The sequence below is a fragment of the Ochotona princeps genome, chromosome 22 (genome assembly GCF_030435755.1).
Source record: "Ochotona princeps isolate mOchPri1 chromosome 22, mOchPri1.hap1, whole genome shotgun sequence".
Lineage (NCBI taxonomy): Eukaryota > Metazoa > Chordata > Mammalia > Lagomorpha > Ochotonidae > Ochotona > Ochotona princeps.
This window is the reverse complement of record NC_080853.1, coordinates 7362933-7380772: the sequence shown is the minus strand read 5'-3', so window position 1 is coordinate 7380772 and position 17840 is coordinate 7362933. Positions and strand designations below refer to the sequence as shown.

Below are 17840 nucleotides of genomic sequence, written 5' to 3'. Positions count from 1 at the left end.
AGACCCAGGTTCCCGTGTTCCCAGTTCCTCAGTCCAGCAAGCATCTGGTGTATGGGAGTCACTTGAAGGGGTTTATGGGTAGGAAGGTAGGCAGGGGAGAAGGTAAGGTTTGTATGGATGACACAGTGAAGGGATGGATGAAAGCATGGAGAGGATGAATAAAATGGGTGGGCAGAAGATGGATGCATGGATGGATGTTTGCGTACATGTGTATACATATGCTTAATAGATGGATAAATGAACCAATGAATGAATGATGGACAGATGGACAGACAGAGAGATGGCACTTTAGAATCAGTTAAGGAGCTCTCTCACACACACACAGCTCCAAAAAATGAGAAAGGGTCCACACCGACTGGGTGCTCACTGCACACCAGGGCCTGTGCCATATGACACTGCATTGAATCCTCGTGCTGGTCCTCCAAGGAAGAGACTGCTGCTGCCCCTTCTTCAGAGAGGTCCAGTCATGGAGCCCAGGCCACACAGCCAGAAGAGGGAGCCACGCTTCAAGTCACAACCTGTTTGGGTCCAGATCCAAGCTTGACCTGCGTGGGCCAGGAGGGGTCCCCGAGGACCTCAGGGTTCCAGCTGTACCTGTGCACTCCAGGGGATTCTGCTGCCGAGCCTGAAAGGGTAGCCAGAGTGGAAGGCTGGCTGGTCTGGCCCATCTGCCTCTCAGTCTGTCTCTTCCTCTCTGATATGAGGTGATGGCAGTGCTAAGCTTGGGAGGACAGAGAGAGCTGACCGGCCTGATGTGCTAAGCACGACATGCCACCCCCTACACACACACACACACACACACACACACACACCCCAAACCACTGGCCCAGTGATCCTGGGTCTGCCGCAACGATCCCTGCAGATTAATGCCCCCATATATAGGTCCCCAGCTGCCCGTGCCCTGGACACACTCAGAGTGCCTCATGATGGCAGAGCCTGCAAGAGGCTGCTCTAGTTTGGCGCAGCTTGGGGGCCGTCCGTGCACGACGGGATGAGCCACAGCATCTCTGGTCTCTGCCCCCTGGTGTCACCAAATGTCCTCAGACCTTCCTGAATGTGTCCTGCAGACAGGGGAAGCTTTAGGTTTAGAGCTGGCTTGGGTAGGAGAGATGCACGCCCTTGCCGTGCACTGACTCCCATCAGCTCTTGCCAGCGCCCTCCCACTGCGCAGGTGCAAAAGCTGGTGGGGTTGAGGTCTCAGATCCAGTACCTGTGCAAGGCCAAGGGCCAGAATGGTTCAAAGTCCCCATGGTGGGTCAGTGAGGCCCTGGAGCCCTCCAGGGATGGCTCTGTTATCCACAGCTGGTGGTCGCCTCACTTCTTTTCCCTGGCACGTCTGGGAACACAATGTGTGTCATCTGCACGGAGATGTCTTTGCTTGGCGTGGGAGCGAAGCTTGCACAACTTTTCCCGTTGTGCAAAATAGAGCCTGGAAAGAAAAAGGGAAATTTCTTATTAGATTACCTCAAAGGCCAATGTTCTAGTTGTTTGGTCCCCAGAGCAGCTTTCTTCACTCAGCAATTTGATTACAAGGTTGCCTTCTCGCTGGACATACAATGGCCAATCTGGAGAGTGTGGACAACTATGCTTTTCATGTTCTTGCAAAATCAGCTTGGACTGAAAGCCTGTGATGGCAGAGCCGCTTCTTTCACCCTTATTCTCTCCTTCTTCCCTGATAACAAAAACTTCAAGTTTTTGCTAGGCATGTGGCCAGCCAGGAAAAAAAAAAAACACTACATTTCATGGGTCCAGCATGACCCATGGCTAATCCTCCCCCTTCAAAAACAAACAAAAAACTGTATTTCCCAGCTTCTGCATCTAAGTGTGTCTGCATGTCTAAAACTGGCCAATGGGATACAAATCACCCGTAAGGAGTGTGTGTCTCTTCCCCATCCACCCCCCTGCTCCTTCTTGCTGACTGGGATGCAGAGCTGATGGGGCAGAGCCCGAGTCACCATCTTGGGCCCAGGGGGATGTTGCTGATAAATGTGTGAAGCCCGCTCTGCCTTCTCCACCTTTATTTTATGGAAAAGACACACAATTCTCCACTGTTAGGACTTTCTTTCAGCATCGCTGAGTCCGGCGATAACCCAAATCCCGAACTGTGTGCTGTGCTTTGGGGCGGGGCTATCTCTAGCATCTTTGGAGAAATCATAAGCTCATGAACACCACAATCCCCAGATCTCTGGATGTGTCCATGTGACCTGACTCCTTGCTCCCCATCCTGAAAACTTCATGCACCATCACTCCTTGAGATGCCCTCATCTCAGACTCCCAGAACAAGGAGGCGGGCGGGGGGTTTGCTGGAAAACTCAGGTGTTCTTGAAGATTCACCCACCCCTTCCACAGTGACACAGCTAGCAGGGCCACAGGGACCCATTTAGGAGCCAGTAAAGGGTCCAACATCCCAAATCACTCCCTGCAGCAGCCAAAAGCGAATCCAAGATAACCATTTAAAGTATTTTCCCACTTCATTTGAAAAGAAAAAAGAGGAGAAAAAGAGAAAGAGACAGAGAGATCACCCATTCACTGGTTCATTGCCCTCAGATGCCCACAAGAGCTGAGGCTGGACCAGGCTGCAGCCAGGAGCCCAGAACTCAATCCAAGTCTCCAGCGTGGGTGGCAGGCACACACCTGCTGCATCCCAGTGTGTGCACTGAATGCAAGCAAAGCGGACCTGGAAGCAGAGCAGGGACTCATGCCAGGCACGCCAGTACAGGATGGGGCATCCCGAGTAGCGTCTTAGTAGCCACAGCAAACACCATCCCAGGAGACAGCTGCTTCTCGATGTTCTTGAATGAAAGTCCTCACTGAGAGAGTGTTAGCAGGAAATCCTAGAGACCTGGAGTAATCAGTCACCAGCCAGGGAGTCTCTGCTGCAAGCAAGGAAATCCCCCCGCCTACCCCTCCCCTGGCTGGTCTACACTGAAGAGGAGCTTAGGACAGGTGATGGGGGTGGGGCCTCCTGGCAGTGCTCCACCAACCACACCTGCCAGGACACCTCAGTGGTGCATGCTTCCCTCCAGCCAGGTGCCCAAAGCCAGCGTGTCTGACTTGGGCAGCCTTACTCACACCCCTGCCCAAGAGCTGCAAGGGAGCCGGGGACATGAAGTTTTCTGGCATCTTCCCTGGAGGGAGTCGTGAACCACTGAGGCAGAGAGTTGGGGATGTAGACAAGGTACAGGGTAGCAGAAAGTAGGCCAAAGTTCAGTGCCACAAGCACAGGCTCAGCAGGATCTTGAGCAAGGAGGGCTGGGGTCCTGGGCTCACTTGTGTTTTCTTCCACTGCTTATTGCCAGTGAATGGTGAGGAGTGAAGGTGCAGGCGCAAGGGTCCCTGTTTATGTCATCTCTGCAGGCCCGCCCAAAACCAGCAAGTCACATGGACGTGGTCCTTGACGTAGGCGTTTCCCAGGCCTGCCTTCCCCACTGGCATGTAATAGGTTCTCTATCAGTTAATCATGAATGAATGAATGATGCAATGTGATTCTCAGCAGCAGAAGAAATCTCAAGATCCTGGAATTAATGTCACTGACTTCACCAAGTTTCCCCAACCCTGATGAGGCTGCAAGCGCCGTTCTACAGGGAAGAACCCAGGCTATGGCATTACGCTCCAAGTGCAAGAAGGACAATGACCACCATGGTGTGACTGCAACACGGCACCACACCACAACAGGATGGAGACCAGGGTGGTATCCTGCAGCTCAGGAATTGTTTAAGTGGAGACTAAACTAAATGGGCAGAAGACTAAATTAAGCACATTCGCAGCAACCTCCAGGCTGCAGGACTGGCCAGTGCAAAGGCCCTGGGACAGACAAGCCGGGCATGGGGTGGCAGCATTTGCGGCTAGGCAGCCAGGCAGGCAAGGGTTACATCAAGTTTCCCAACTTCAGCAAATCTACAGAACCTTTAACTGGCGGAAACAGGGTGTGGGGCGGGGGGGGGGGCAATGGAGGGGGACAAGTTCTTCACACTTAAGCTTCTCTGGAAAAACATGATGTCAGGGCCAGACAGTAAATCTTGGCTTGTCCCAGAAAACAATGGGCCCATGTAACCAGCGAGGTGTTGGGCTCAAAGTCAACGGCCAAAGGGCTGGGACGCTGGTGGATCATATGGAATTTGTTAACGGATCTGCGTTTGAAAAGACAGCTTCCCAGTTGGGTGGAAGAAGCTTCTGGAAAACATCAAAAAGATGTTTATTGTGGTGCCTTCGTGCAGACATGAAAAATGGAGAGATGTGGAAAGACGTCCCCAACGTGTTATGTAAAAAAAGGGCCCAGGACAGTGTTAGATAGTGGGCCCGGTTCCTCTTCATAATCCACTCATTCATTCATTCATTCAGAAGGCATTTGCTATGGACATATTGTGTGCCCGAAGGCTGTTACATGTGGGAGACACAGACACAGCTGCCCTGTCTCCTGAGGCTCAGAGCACAGCAGGGAAGGCAGCTCACACACCCAGGAGAGACCTGGGCTGGCCGGGAGAGAGCTAGCTGTAAGGATGTGCTCCAGAACGCCAAGGGCAGAGAGCACCCAGGGAGGCAGGGCCCCCAGCTTCTGCTGGCCTGTGGTTCTCAGACTCTCTGTTCCCATGATTTATAACCGGCAAATTCAGAAACAACGGATGTGGGGGCTGGAAGCGATCTGTTGGAGACGACTTCAAACCCAAGGAAACAAGGACACGTGCAAGTGGGAACCGTCTGCTTGCAAGGAGGGTTGGTGAGGAGGGACTCCCACTCCTCCACTTCTCCCCGGACGCCCTCCGGATGTTCCAACATGCAGGCATTCGGATCACCATCATCGCCATCATCATTATCACAATATTTCAAAGGGAAGCCTTCACATCGGGTTTTATTTCCATGAAGACGTGAAAAAGAAGCAGACAGCAGGAGGCTCTTCACATACACCTGACTGGGTGGAATTTCCTAAAATATCCTTAAGGATTCTCCCCGGGGTGGCCCCTGTTCTCTGCTTTGTCCCTGTCCCTGCCTGCTGGGCAAGAAAAGGAGGTGGCGCAGTGTCTGCAGAAGGCCCAGGCACCTCTCCTTGACCAAGACTCCCATGGGCGCCTTACACACGCGCGCACACACACACACACACACACACACACAATGATCTTGCTTTAGCCTTGTGACTCCCTGCTCTCCACCTCCCCCATTTGCCAGATGAGAACAATGAGGCTGGAGTCCCTGGAGACTTGCCCAGCAGGACTCAAACCAGGTCCATCTGCTCAGATAGATGGCCCATGTTTGAACCAGGAAGCCCAGACACTCTTCAGCTGTCCTTTGCAGGGTGGGGTGGGGTGGGGGGAACTGTGGAGCTGGGGCAGAGGGGAATGCAGGGGGAAGCAAACAAACCCAAGACAAGTTGCTTGCTTGCTTTTTTGTTCTCATCAATGGTTGAGGCTCTGACGGGGCTTGTGTCTGGCCTGGCTTCTGGGCAGGGTGCTGTTTGGAGTTGAGCTGTGGCTTCCTTTTCTATCACATGAACGTCAGGGGGGGCCATGACATCCAGACATGCCCCGCCCATCCTGTGGCGGAGGGACCCTCCTCCCCTGCCCTGCAAACCTGTGGCCGGCATCCCTGTACTGCATCAAGAGCTGAACTCACAGAAGCTGGGTGACTTGCCCAAGTTCATACAGCCATGATTTGGCCCCTGCTGTAGCGTCCACCCCCACCCCAGAGAGGGACCCAATTAATTCTTGTGGCTTAGGGACAAGAGGAGAAAGAGGGACGCTAGAACACATTGGGGGGTTGGGTGTGGGGAACCAAGAGCTGGTCCCCTCTGAAGCTGCAGGGACCAGGCCAGGGTAGCAAGGGGGCAGGACAGGGGAAACTGCAGCCCCGGGGTTGCATACTGGGCCAGCAGCCATGGCCACGGCAGCAGCCGGGACCGGGAAGCAGGGCGCTCCCTCCCGCCTGCCCGGCAGCAGCGTCCCGTGGCCGGCGGCCAGGCCCCCGCCTGACGTCAGGCTCTGACCAGGGACATAATGTGCTGGCTGGGGGACAAGGGCTCATTGCAGGGAGAGAGAGACAGGCCCGAGTGGAGGTGGCAGGGAGGTGGGGGAGGGAGAGAGGGGAGATGGGACAGAGAAAGTGAAATAGCTACAGAGGGAGCAAAGCCCCAGAGGAGAGAAGGGCAGAGGGAGGAGTAAGGACCGCAGGGGCATGAGGCAGCCAGGCAGTCAGAAGGCAGGGCCTACGGGTTCGGAGGGAGCAGGTGGGCACCCCCAGCCCCCAGTCCTGAGCCAGTGACTCACTTCCAAGGGGCTCCCATGTCACACCGGTGCCACGGGAAGGGCATAGGACCCCTCTCCTACTAGGGGTCAGTGTGTGCCAAGCCCTTGGGCTGCAGGCAAGAATTAAGAGGAACTGGGCTGGAAAGGCCAGAAAGAGGACCCTACTGCTTGGACTGTGAGTGGACAAGGGGGCTGTGCCTCTTCCCCAAGGCTGGTCTGACTCCATTGCTGCCAGACCCCTGCCCTGCAGCCGGGGCGACCCCCTTTTCGCCCCCTGCCTGACGCGAGCACGAGGCCACCAGCACCAACCTTGGCCTGACTTTGCCTGTGTTGGGGCCCACCCCCTCCCTGTTTCTGGGCTGTGGAAGGCCATGATCCCAGGGCCATCACGTCACCGAAGCCAAGCAAGGCCAGGTCCTGGTCACTCGTGTCCTTCCAGCCTCGTCACCCCTTATCCAGCTTAATTATTAAATGGCCTGGCAGGGTTGTGGGGCAGAGGCAGCTGCCCTCCTGGGCAGGGCCTGGATGTCCTCTGTGGGTGCGGGGTGCTCACCAGGAACCCTCCAGTGGCACCTGCTAAGGCAAAGATGCAAAGTCCCCTTTCTCTTGTGCCCACGTGTTTCAAGGGCCTTGGTCACCCTCATCCTTCGAACCCCCACCTGCTGAACTCTTACTGTGTGCCAGGCCTCACCCCATGCACATCCTCTGACAGCCCTGGAGCTGCTATTATCCCATTCTGCAGAGGAAGTTACTGAAGCTTGGAGAGCCGCTCGCTCGTCCAAAACCACCTGCTAAGAAGAGGCATGGTAGCCCCATATCCTTGGCTTGCTTGCTCATTCCTAAGTACTGCTACACAGCCCATTATATCTGCCACTTCTACTCCAAGAGAGGATTTGGCTCCAGGGGCCGGGGAGAGGGTCCTGAGGGGTGGGGTCCAAAGGGGTCAGGCGTGACTCAGAAGGTCCCGGTCTCTGCCCCAGGTCCCTGATGGACCCTTCTTCCCAGGATTCCTTCCCCTGTGAGGTTCCTGTGTGGGTCTCTTCCTCTGGTCCCTGCCATGTCCCCTGTGAGTGAGGCTTGGGAGACTGGAAAGGGCCGGGCAAAAGGAGGCACTTGGGATCCCCCAGTGATGGACAGATGGGTGCCTCCCCCCTGGGAAATCCCCAGGGACACAGGCAAAACTTTCACCATGCAGGTGCCTCGGTCTAGCTCCCACAGGTATTAGTGTGGGTTGGGGCTGGAGCCCAGAGCTGCTGCCATATGGGCCTCTGCCTGGACATTGCCTGCCCCCCAAAACTCAGAATGCCTACCTTGTGGGAGATCTAAATAGAGCACTTCATAGAGCCTGCAGGGTCCCCAATCTGATACTGAGCAAGAAAACTGAGGCTGGGGCAGGGGGTTCCTCCCCAGAGTGCCTAGCTGGAAAAGACAGAACTGGGATGTAAGCCTGGTGGGCCCCACAGCTGGTGTCTCCCCTTCCATTCCCCGCATGGGGCCCGGGGTGCCCGGCAGCAGCACCCGGGCTGGGGTGACTAAGAAGTGAGAGGTGGGGTGAGGACGTGGGTCCTGAGCTCAGTCTCCAGCTGTGCGTTCCTCCTGCTGTGTGACCGCGGGCAAACGGCGGCCCCTCTCTGGCCCGGGGCCTCAGAGGACATGACCTCCATTGTAGCTGGCATCTCCTAGCAGAGCACATTGCTTGGGGCATACAACTGTAGTCATGATAGAATATAATAAACTTAATTTGAAAAAATCAGCAATAAACAATAACAAAAAAAGAGTTTATTTTTCTCTTGTGTCAATGAAGTCCAGATGTAAGCAGTTTGGGGTGGGGCTGGCAACCCCACAGGGCCTCAAGATCTCAGCCTCCTGCCCGTTGACCACTCTACTGACTCTAGGCCATGACCCTCTTCCTCACAGTCCAATATGGTGGCGAGAGCGCCAGACTTCACATCTGCCTTCCAGATGACAAGAGGGGGAAGGAGAGATAAGGGGTTCAGGGCAGACCTCGCCTAAATTTTGGGGAAGGATTCTGGAAACAGGCTCACATCTCCCCATTCAAACCATGAGCTGCACCTGACCACAAGGGAGCTGGGGAGAGCTGTGTTTATTGTGCATAGCCACAAATCCAGCTGAAAAATGATCAAAAACCTACACATCCCCAAGATGATGTTGGGGCGGGGACTCATCCTGGCAAAACACAAAATCAGGGTCCCTGGTGGGATGGCATGGGGAAGGCCTCTCTGACAAGAGCAATACAGCTAAGACGTGGTGAAGAGGAGTTGAAGAGACAAGTATCCCAGGCACAAGGAACAGAAAGTGGGGCTGCTTGGAAGCAGGACCCCCGGCATAGTGGAACAACACGAAGGAGGCCAGTGTGGCTGCAGCAGAGCAGACAGGGGTGAGGTGGGGTCATGGCTGACAGGACCCCACCCTGGAAAGCAGTGTGCATGGAGATGTGGGGGGGATTGAGGCAGAGAACCAGCGATCTGACGTCATGCCCATGACGACAGAGAGGACACAGAACTCCCTGGGCCTGGGGGAATGCACCTGTTGCCCTCCAGAGAGCTTTGTTCAGTCATTTGTTCATTTAGTCATTCATTCCCCCTCATGACTACTGACAGCTGTCCTGCTGTGTGCCAGCTCAGCGCCAGGTACTGGGCAGCAGTGGCAGCAAGTACGCTCAGGGCCCCTTGGTCCCCTCCTCCGTACCAGCGGAACCAGATGCCGCAGGCTCCCAGGTGGCTGGTGGATCAGGAGCGAAGGGCGGAGGTCCCAGGAGGGGTACCCCCAGGGGGTGTGTTTTGACCCCAAATCCCCAGCAGGGGCCCCACGACCAGAACCGAATGAGCAGGGCCAGCTCCAGGCAGGGTGGGTGTTCACAAGCCATGGAGGACACGGGCTCCTGCCTTCCTGTGGTTGGCTCAGCCCAGACACTGCATTCCCGGATGTTCTTCTCCTTGCTCCTTGCTCAGTGACTCACACAGGCCCTGCCACGCACACTGCTGTCATGGCCAAGGCCAGTCCTACCCAACCCCCTCTCCTCACCCAGGCCCCCAAGAATCACAAGACCCTGGTGCCAGCTCCAACCACACCTGCCGTGTCACAGACGCAGAAGGAAATAGGACCAGGGCTCTGTCCCAGGTCTTCCATCCCAAATCCTCACTGTGCTTAACTGAAGTCAAGAAAGAAAAGAGAAGGGGAGGAAGAGAGAAAAGGCCAGGCCGGGGCAGCTTAGGGAGCAATACGCAAATCCTTGGCAGTCAGGATAATCCCGTGTTGGGCTCCCACCCTGTGCCAGGTCCCTTACTTATGTCAGCCCCTCCTGTGCGACCCTCACCACAATCAGGATGTCATTCTAACCTGCCAATGGTTTAGAAAACAGCGGGGCTGTGCCATCACCCGCTGTCACACAGCACGTGCCTGGCTGCAGTACCTGGCCTGAAGGTGTTCCAGTGCCCAAAGCTCTCCCCAGCTGCAGCCTCTCCCCCGTTGGCATCAGCAGATCACCCCGTCTCCCCAAAACCCAGCTACCCAAAACCCACAAGAAGTCTCAGTTGGAACCAACAATCTAAACCAAGGTGTGCAGACTTTAAGGTCCTCCCAGTACTTTGGGAGGTGACTGTGCTGGCCCCTTCCCTATACTCCCTGCTGTGCCCTGCTGCCTCCCAGATGATGCACACTGCTCTCTGAAGGAGAGAAAGCAGGTCCCAATCCAAGGAGGGGTGGGGCAGTGGTCAAGTGCATGAACACATGGAGAATGTAGGATTCTTGGTGGGATCTACGAATCCACCTCAGGGTTCAATGTGCCAAGTAGGCCCGAGTCCCCACCCCACGGCCCTTGTCCCCACTTGGTAATTCCAGTAGGATGGTGAGATTGGCCAGCTAAACATGTGCTCAGTTCAACTCGACTTTGGACAGCAGCCCTTTGTAGAGGCAGCAGACCCTGTGTAATACTGGGGATGTGTTTGTACTGATAGAGTTTCTCTGTGAATCCAAAATGCTTAGCCCTTTGGGTATCCCTCTGGCCCCCTGGCTGGGGGATCGCGGGCCAGTTACTTCTGTTTTCTGGCTCCCACTCTGCTGCTCACGGCCAGGGACACCATCAGCTCGGGACTGGGTGAGGTCACATATGAAGGGCTCAGGAGGGGGGCCTGGCTCACTGTATGCTGAGCGAGTGTCAGCTGTTGGGGCAGTTGTCCCCGGCTGCCTGCCTAATATCCGTCCCCTTCTCCTTTGCTAACTAGTCCCTGAACTGTGGCTAGCCATGCTGTACCCAGTCTCAGGGGATGAATGTGACTGGTCCTGCCAGTGATAGCACACCCAGTTCAGTCTTTCTGTGATTGGTCCAAGGTGAGCAAATGATCTGGCTCTAGTCAATGAAATGAAACAGGAAGTCAGCTGGGATGAGTGAGTGGGCAGAAGGAAGGAGTGGGCAGTGTTGCTCCTAGCTGACCCTCTGTCTTGAGCTATGAAATACATGGAAAAGGCAATACCCAACTCCAGATGCTGTCCTCTACCACGGAAGTGGCAGGCAACCAGCATGCATGGGGTGGTGCCGGGCAAACCAGGGCTGACCACACCCAAAAGCGGTGCCACTGTGGCAGAAATCACTGCTAACGTGGACAGTGGCGTTGGGTGCCTCATGTCATGTCCCTGTTGCCTCACTAGGCTAGCTCCTGCCAGCTATCAGCCAGCCCCACAGGAAGCCAAGGTGGGGAGAAGCAGGCTGGGGGCAGCCCCTGCTTGCGGGGTGAGGCCTAGCCCCGCAAACTGCTGCTCCCTAACAGGGCCCTCCTACCAAAAATTGCAAAACATCATGCTGCCCACTCTGCCTGACCATGAGCATCATCAAAGAACACACACGGGCCTGGGGATCATTGAGCGGGAAAACGTCTCCAAAAGACTTGTGGGGATGAGAAAATGGGCCTTACTGGGAAACCCCAGACTGCTCCCTGGAAGAGAGCGATGGTTACCAACAGGCCCAGGACTCAGCATACAGCTGTCCTAAGGGTTGGAGAGGAACCATTTGATTCTGCGGTTCTGGACTAATGGTAGCCATGAGTGGAACCTCAGAAGACGCAGGTGCATTTGGAAGATGCCTTACCCACAGAGTCAGAGCCTGAGCCACACAGCTCACTGCCGCCCCAGCTCTGAGAAGGTGGCAAACCAGGGCCGAGCTGGCAGAGCACAGAAAGAATCTAGACTACCAGGCTGTAGTTTCTCTTCTCCATGCAGCCCTGAGGGCCATGAGAGGCGGCACAGAGCCCTGGACCCTCCTGCAAGCCCAGAGTGGGCTCCAAATCCACTGGACTCCTGAGTATTTGTGGAGTGTGTATTGTTACACTCCAGGCCTGGAGATGAACAGGACAGATCATCTTGGACGTGGTAAGGCAGATCCTAAATTCACAGAAAGTACAGTTGCTTCCTGAGCTGTGTTGCCTTGAAGCAGTGACTTCACCTCTCTGTGCCCAAGAGGATAATGAGAGCAAAGGGCTCTGCTGTTCCAAAAAGGTGGCTGTTGTTCTTGTTTTGAGCCAATATGCAAATCCATTTATACTTTACAATTTTTTTAATGACCTATACTGCACAGGAACCGAGCAGGTGCATGGAGGGGCGGGGCGGGACGAGGTAGCCCAGGAGGGTCTCTGGGGGTGGGAGGGTGGGCAAGACTGCCCTGGACCACATCCTGGGTGAGGGTGCCCTGGCATCACTGGTGCCCTTATGCCCTGCAGCTTCACAGGAGGCGGGTAATTAGAAATAGCTGCCGCTCTGGAGGGCAGGAAGGTGTCTTCTCTAATTAGCCTGTGAACGAAACGTGCTTTGAACTCTAGGGATAAAAGAGGAGCAAGGGGTGAGGCTCCGGTCACAGGGCCAGTGTGCCCTGCTGGGAACTGACCCGGGCAACTCGGCTCATGCTCACGCTCGCCCGCAGGTCTCCCATGGCCCTGGGCTGTCTCAGGTCCCAAGCAGAGTCTGGGGGGTGGTGGGAAACACACCCACAACCTTGGGCAGGGAGAGGAAGCAGGCGAAGGGTACTGGAGCCGCAGCCTGGGAGCAGGTGTTTAACAGTGGCCCCAGAGCTGGGAAGCCATACAGGTAAGGGCTGTCCCGAACCTGGCTGCTTACTCACCAGCTTGTGTTGTCCTTGCTGCCTGCCCTTATAGCTGAGTGAATGATCTAGCCTCTCTGAGCTTCTGTTTCCTCTTTGGGCCTTGACCTTCTCTTTATGAAAATGGAATGGTAAATAAAATAAAAATGGGATGGTGATGGTGTGGCAATGCTAGGTGCAAGTAAAGCACATGTCTTAGGTCTTGCTGGCTGGTGCTTGGGGAACCATGACCTTGGACATTTTCCAGACCAGGACCCCCAAGCCACTGGAGACAATCAGGAACAGCCTGGTCCCAGGAGGCACCAATCGCAACAACACAGCTCGAGGCTGGGACACACAGAGAGGTATGGTCACTTGCCCAAGGTCACAAACAGTGAACATGTGGAACAGTAAGGAGGCCGCAGCCAGTCGGCTCCTGACTCTGCGCCTGCGTGGGCCTTGCTCTGTCTGTCGTCTGTCTGGGATTTAGGGAATTTGGCTTGCTCTTGGCCTGGGCCAGCAAGTCTCAACCTGCCAGTCTCTGCCTCTCTCTCTGCTCCCATACCCCTCCCCCTTTTTCACCTCCATTCCCGCCAAGAGCCTGGGTACTTCTGGGGGATTTCTGATGGTTTTTTTGTCTTCCAATTTTATAAGAGAAATTCTTGGCTGTTTGGACTAGCTGTGCACGCGGCATTCCCAGGGGCCTTTGAACATGCCAGGGCACCCAGCCGCAGAGGAGGGCAGGGGCTTGGCACGGCAGCTCAGGAGCTGCTGGGATGCCCAGATCCCATGGCATGGCCTTGGTTTGAGACCTGGCTCTGCTCCCAACTCCAGCTTCCTGCTGGTGCATGTCCTGGGACGTAGCAGGTAATGGCTTAAGCAGCAGCATCCCTTTCACCCGTGTGGGGAGACCTGAATTGAGTTCCAGGTTCCTGGCTTAGGCCTGACCCCACCCTGGATACAGCAGGCATTTGGGGAGTGAACCTGTGCACAGAAGACCTCTCTCTCTCTCTCTCTCGCTCTCTCACTCTCTTTCAAATAAAATGAAAATAAACAAGAAGTTTTTTGTTAAGCTTCAGAAATTGATGCTGAGTGACTCCTTCCTTCCGTAATCACCAGATCCAGGCCTCCCCTGACAGATGGGCTCAGAGAAGGCGACGAACAGCTCAGGGCCACACACACAGGACACAAAGCCGGAACAGGCGACTCCAGCCTCCCTCCCAATCCCCACGCCTGATAGCTCCAACGGGTGGCCCGCAGGCCACACACAAACTGCACACTGCCTGATTTGGCCTTTGCGCTGCTTTCACAGAATGAGAATCTGTCATCAGCATGTGCAAAAAGAGTTTGTTCCAGGAATAATATTCAAACTATTCAACCAGAAGGGGCCAGGCATCAAACATTCAGAGCGGACACTGGGGGTCCAGCCACAGCCACAGACCACGCAAGCAAAAAGCAACAAGAAATCAGAAGGCCTGGGAAAGGCCTAACCACGGAGACACTGAGACCCGAGGCTGCAGGCGAGGAGGCCTGGAGAGTGACATACGGTCCAGAGCAGTGGGGTTGCTCCAGGGGTTGCCCCGACAGAGGACACCTGCTGCTCACAATTGAACCCCTGAAATGCACAAGTGAACCCTATTGCAACCCCTGACTTTGGGTGACAATATCTGTGTAGATTCATGGACTACTGTAACCGAGGCATCTTCTCTGGGTGACAACAGCAGGCTGTGACTTGGCGGGGCGGGGGTGGGGATAGGGGGCATATCCTAGAGTTCTTTGTTTCTTCCTCTTGATTTTGCTGTGAAATCTAAAATCACCCTCAAATAATAAAGTGTATTTTTTATATAAAAAAAGATCCATTGAGTCTGGTTACACTGCTTCCACACATCCATCGACCCTGGCCCAACCTCCCTGTGGGCATCAGCTCCCCAGCCCCAGCCCCCAGCCCCTGAGGACACCTGCTCCAAGACTGGGGCAAGCAGATGATTATTTGGAAGTTCCTGGTGACATGGAGAACTATTGGAAACCAGGCGACCTGTCGGGGCCGGCCAGGGAGGAGGGGCGAGACAGGTGACGCCTGCCTTTGTCAGGCCCATCCTGTGCCTGCCATACTTATTCTTTTGCACGGGACAGAGTGAGCCATCCTTGATTCACCATCTCCTGCCCGGGCCTGCGGTGGCAGCCGAGCACCCACTGCTGTGCAAAGCAGCCGTGCTGTGCCACTGAGAGCGTGGAATCACTGTTGTTGGAGGTCAGAGAGGAAGGCCAACCTGGGCGGTTAGAACATACAGGGGCAGCTAGGGCAGGTGTGGGACACAGCAATTAAGACATTGCCTCCAACCCACTTCAGAATTCCAGGTTCAAGTCTCAGCTGTGCTTCCAAACTGGCTTTCTGCTAACTGGTACCCTGGGAGGCAGCAGGTGGCAGCACAAGTGCCTGGGCCCCTTCAACTCATGAGGGAGGGCTTGCTTTGTTATCAGCCTGGTCCAGACCAGCCACTGTGAACATTAGGGGAGTGAACCAGAGGATGGGATTGGACTCGCTCTCACTTTTGGTCTGTGTGTCTGTCTCTGCTTTTCAAATAAGTAAAGTTTTTTTTTAAAGATTTGTTTATTTTTATTGGAAAGGCAGGTTAACAGAGAAGCAGAGAAGCAAAAAAATCTTTCCTCTACTGATTTGTTCCCCAAATGGCTGCAATGTCCGGAGCTGAGCTGATTTGAAGGCAGGAGCCAACAGTTTCTATCGGTCTCCCACATGGGTGCAGGGTCCCAAGGTTTTGGGCCATACTCCACTGCTTTCCCAGGCCACAGGCAAGGTGCTGGATGGGAAGTGGAGCAGCCAGGATGTAAACCGGCACCCATATGGGATGCTGGTGCTTGGAGATGGAGAATTAGCCAGTTGAGGCATCGTGCCTGCCCCAAGTTGTGAAAGAAAGACAGGAAGGAAGAGAGAGAGAGAGAGAGAGAGAAGGAAGGAAGGAAGGAAGGAAGGAAGGAAGGAAGGAAGGAAGGAAGGAAGGAAGGAAGGAAGGAAGAAAAAAAGAAAGAAAGAAAGAAAAAAAGAAAGAAAGAAAGAAAAAGAAAGAAAGAAAAAGAATGAAAGAGAAAACAATCAAGAGAGTGAGCAGGACAATTGTGGGGCTAGTTTAGTGTCCCTGCCCGTGATCTGTACCCCCAGCCTCCAGTGACAGCACCCTGGCTTAACTGTGGGGGACCCCTCCCACGCTCTTACCTCATGCAGTCCCAGAGGGCATGGGCTGCCCCGGGGCCAGCAGGGATGGGTGGGTCAGGCCTCATCCATCTTTCACAGAGGAAAACAGACCCGGGAGCTGGGGGAGAACATGATTCTAGAGTACAGGGGTTCCCGTGGGTCTATTCCTGAAGCTGAGCCTCTGGGGACTTTTCATCTGCAGAAACATCTCGCTCTCGCTCTTGCTCTCAGTCTCTTACACACACACACACACACACACTTTCCTTCTTACACCACTTGGGATAGACACTAATGATGCAAGGTGGGGAGGAAGGGGAAGCTGCTTCTAGGCTGGAAAATAAATAGCAGTGGAAAAAAGCAGACCACCTGGGATCCACGGGGAGTGTTGGGAGGGGACAGAGCTGAAACTGGCCTCAAAGATGAATTCAGCAGCCTGTTGGGTTCCATTCCAGGGGTGGTTATGATTCGAGGAACAATGACCACTAGCGGACCATGGCAATGGCAGGTGTCCGGCCCTGCACTGTGCTGGGCTTTCCCCAGCCAGCTCAGCCTTACATGAAATATATACCTAACCCTCCTGATTTTATACCAAGGGAAACGGCTGAGCTCCAATAGGTGAAGGGGCACACAGGTGTGTGGCAGCATTTAAGCCACCACTTGGGCTGCCGATACCCTGTATCAGAGGGTCTGGTACACCCCTGTTCAGTTTTCCATGCAACTCCTTGCTAATGTACATCCTGAGAGGTAGCAGGGGGTGGCAAGGACTTGGGCCACCCCCTGCCACACTCATGGGCAACCTGCTTGGAGCACCAGGCTCCTGGCTTTGGCCTGGCCATGACAGGTTTTTGGCGAGTGAATCAGCAGGTGAAAGAACTCTGACTTTGTCCCTCTCTTGCTGCCTCCAATAAAATGATCACAAATAAATAAATGCAGTTTCTAAAAGGTGAAGTCATTTGTTCAAGGATACGCAGCAATTCGAGGAAACACCAACTTCAAAGCTTGAACTCTGCACCCCTCGGCTGTTGCTCACATTCTTGTTTCAAAATTTTCAAGTTTTGTTCCAAAATGTCTTTTTTTTTTTTTAAAGATTTATTTTTATTACAAAGTCAGATATACAGAGAGGAGGAGAGACAGAGAGGAAGATCTTCCGTCTGATGATTCACTCCCCAAGTGAGCCGCAACGGGCCGATGTGCGCCGATCCGAAGCCGGGAACCAGGAACCTCTTGCAGGTCTCCCACACGGGTGCAGCGTCCCAAACCTTTGGGCCGTCCTCGACTGCTTTCCCAGGCCACAATCAGGGAGCTGGATGGGAAGTGGAGCTGCCAGGATTAGAACCGGTGCCCATATGGGATCCCGGGGCTTTCAAGGCGAGGACTTTAGCCACTAGGCCACGCCGCCGGGCCCCAAAAATGTCTTAATGCAGAGATAGTAAGCAGATGTTGGGAGACAAAAACGATGTGGCCGTCGTGGCTTCAAAGAAGGCCTTATTTCTCATACTGTAGAAGTCGGAGCAGCTGAGACAACCCGCAGCTCATTCCATACCGCGGGTGGAGGCTTAGCTTCCTGTGCAACAGTGCTGCCACCCCCAATTTTGTTAGAAAGCCGAGCTCAGCTCCTGCAAAGGGTTCATGCAAAACAACACAGTGGCTGGGTTTTCACATCCCTACCCCAAGCCCTGGTGACACCTGCTGGTGTGCTGAGAGGTGACATCAGGTGGGACACTTGGAAGGGGACAGAGTGATCAGTTCTGATTAGCCTCTCAGATATGGGCAGATGAAGGATTATTTCTGGGGGTTAGGGGACTCTTACAGAACACAGTCCATTTCAGTCTCTCAGAGGCGCTCCTCTCCACAGGAGGCTCCGTTCTGCTGAAGGGACTTTGCGATCCCTACCAGCCAGCAGGCCCTCATCACGTGGGGCCCGTTGACCCTGGGCCGTGAGCTGAATCAGCCTTTATTTGTTATAAACTACTTGGCTATGGTATCCAGTTATAGCAACAGGAAATGAGCAAACACAGCTACTTTCCTTTTTTTTTTTTTTTTTTAGAAAAAAAATATTCTATTTATTGGAAAGGCAGAATTGCAGAGAGAGAAAGAGAGACAGAGAACAACTCTTTCACCTGCTGGTTCACTCCCTCAAATGACCACAATGGCCTGAGCTGGGCCAAGGCAAAACCAGAAGCTCCCATGTGGATGCTGAGGCCCAAGTGCCTGGGCCATCTTGTACTGCTTTCCTAGAAGTATTAGCAGGGAGCAGGATGGGAAGTGGAGCAGCTGGGACTCAAACTGGTTCTCATAGAGTGCC

At 54.4% G+C, this 17840-nt stretch overlaps 1 long non-coding RNA gene across 3 annotated transcripts; it reads right to left on the bottom strand.

The window, feature by feature from the left end:
* Nucleotides 1-273: 273 nt before the first annotated feature.
* LOC131482990 (uncharacterized) lies at nucleotides 274-12472 on the bottom strand. Of its 3 annotated transcripts, XR_009247466.1 has the most exons (4): nucleotides 12367-12472; nucleotides 1211-1429; nucleotides 595-721; nucleotides 274-518 (listed from the first exon to the last, which is right to left on the bottom strand). It is a non-coding gene; the product is annotated as an uncharacterized LOC131482990 (long non-coding RNA). The 3 variants fall into 3 exon arrangements; XR_009247465.1 differs by having other exon boundaries at nucleotides 274-721; XR_009247467.1 differs by having other exon boundaries at nucleotides 274-716.
* Between the last annotated feature and the right edge of the window lie 5368 nt (nucleotides 12473-17840).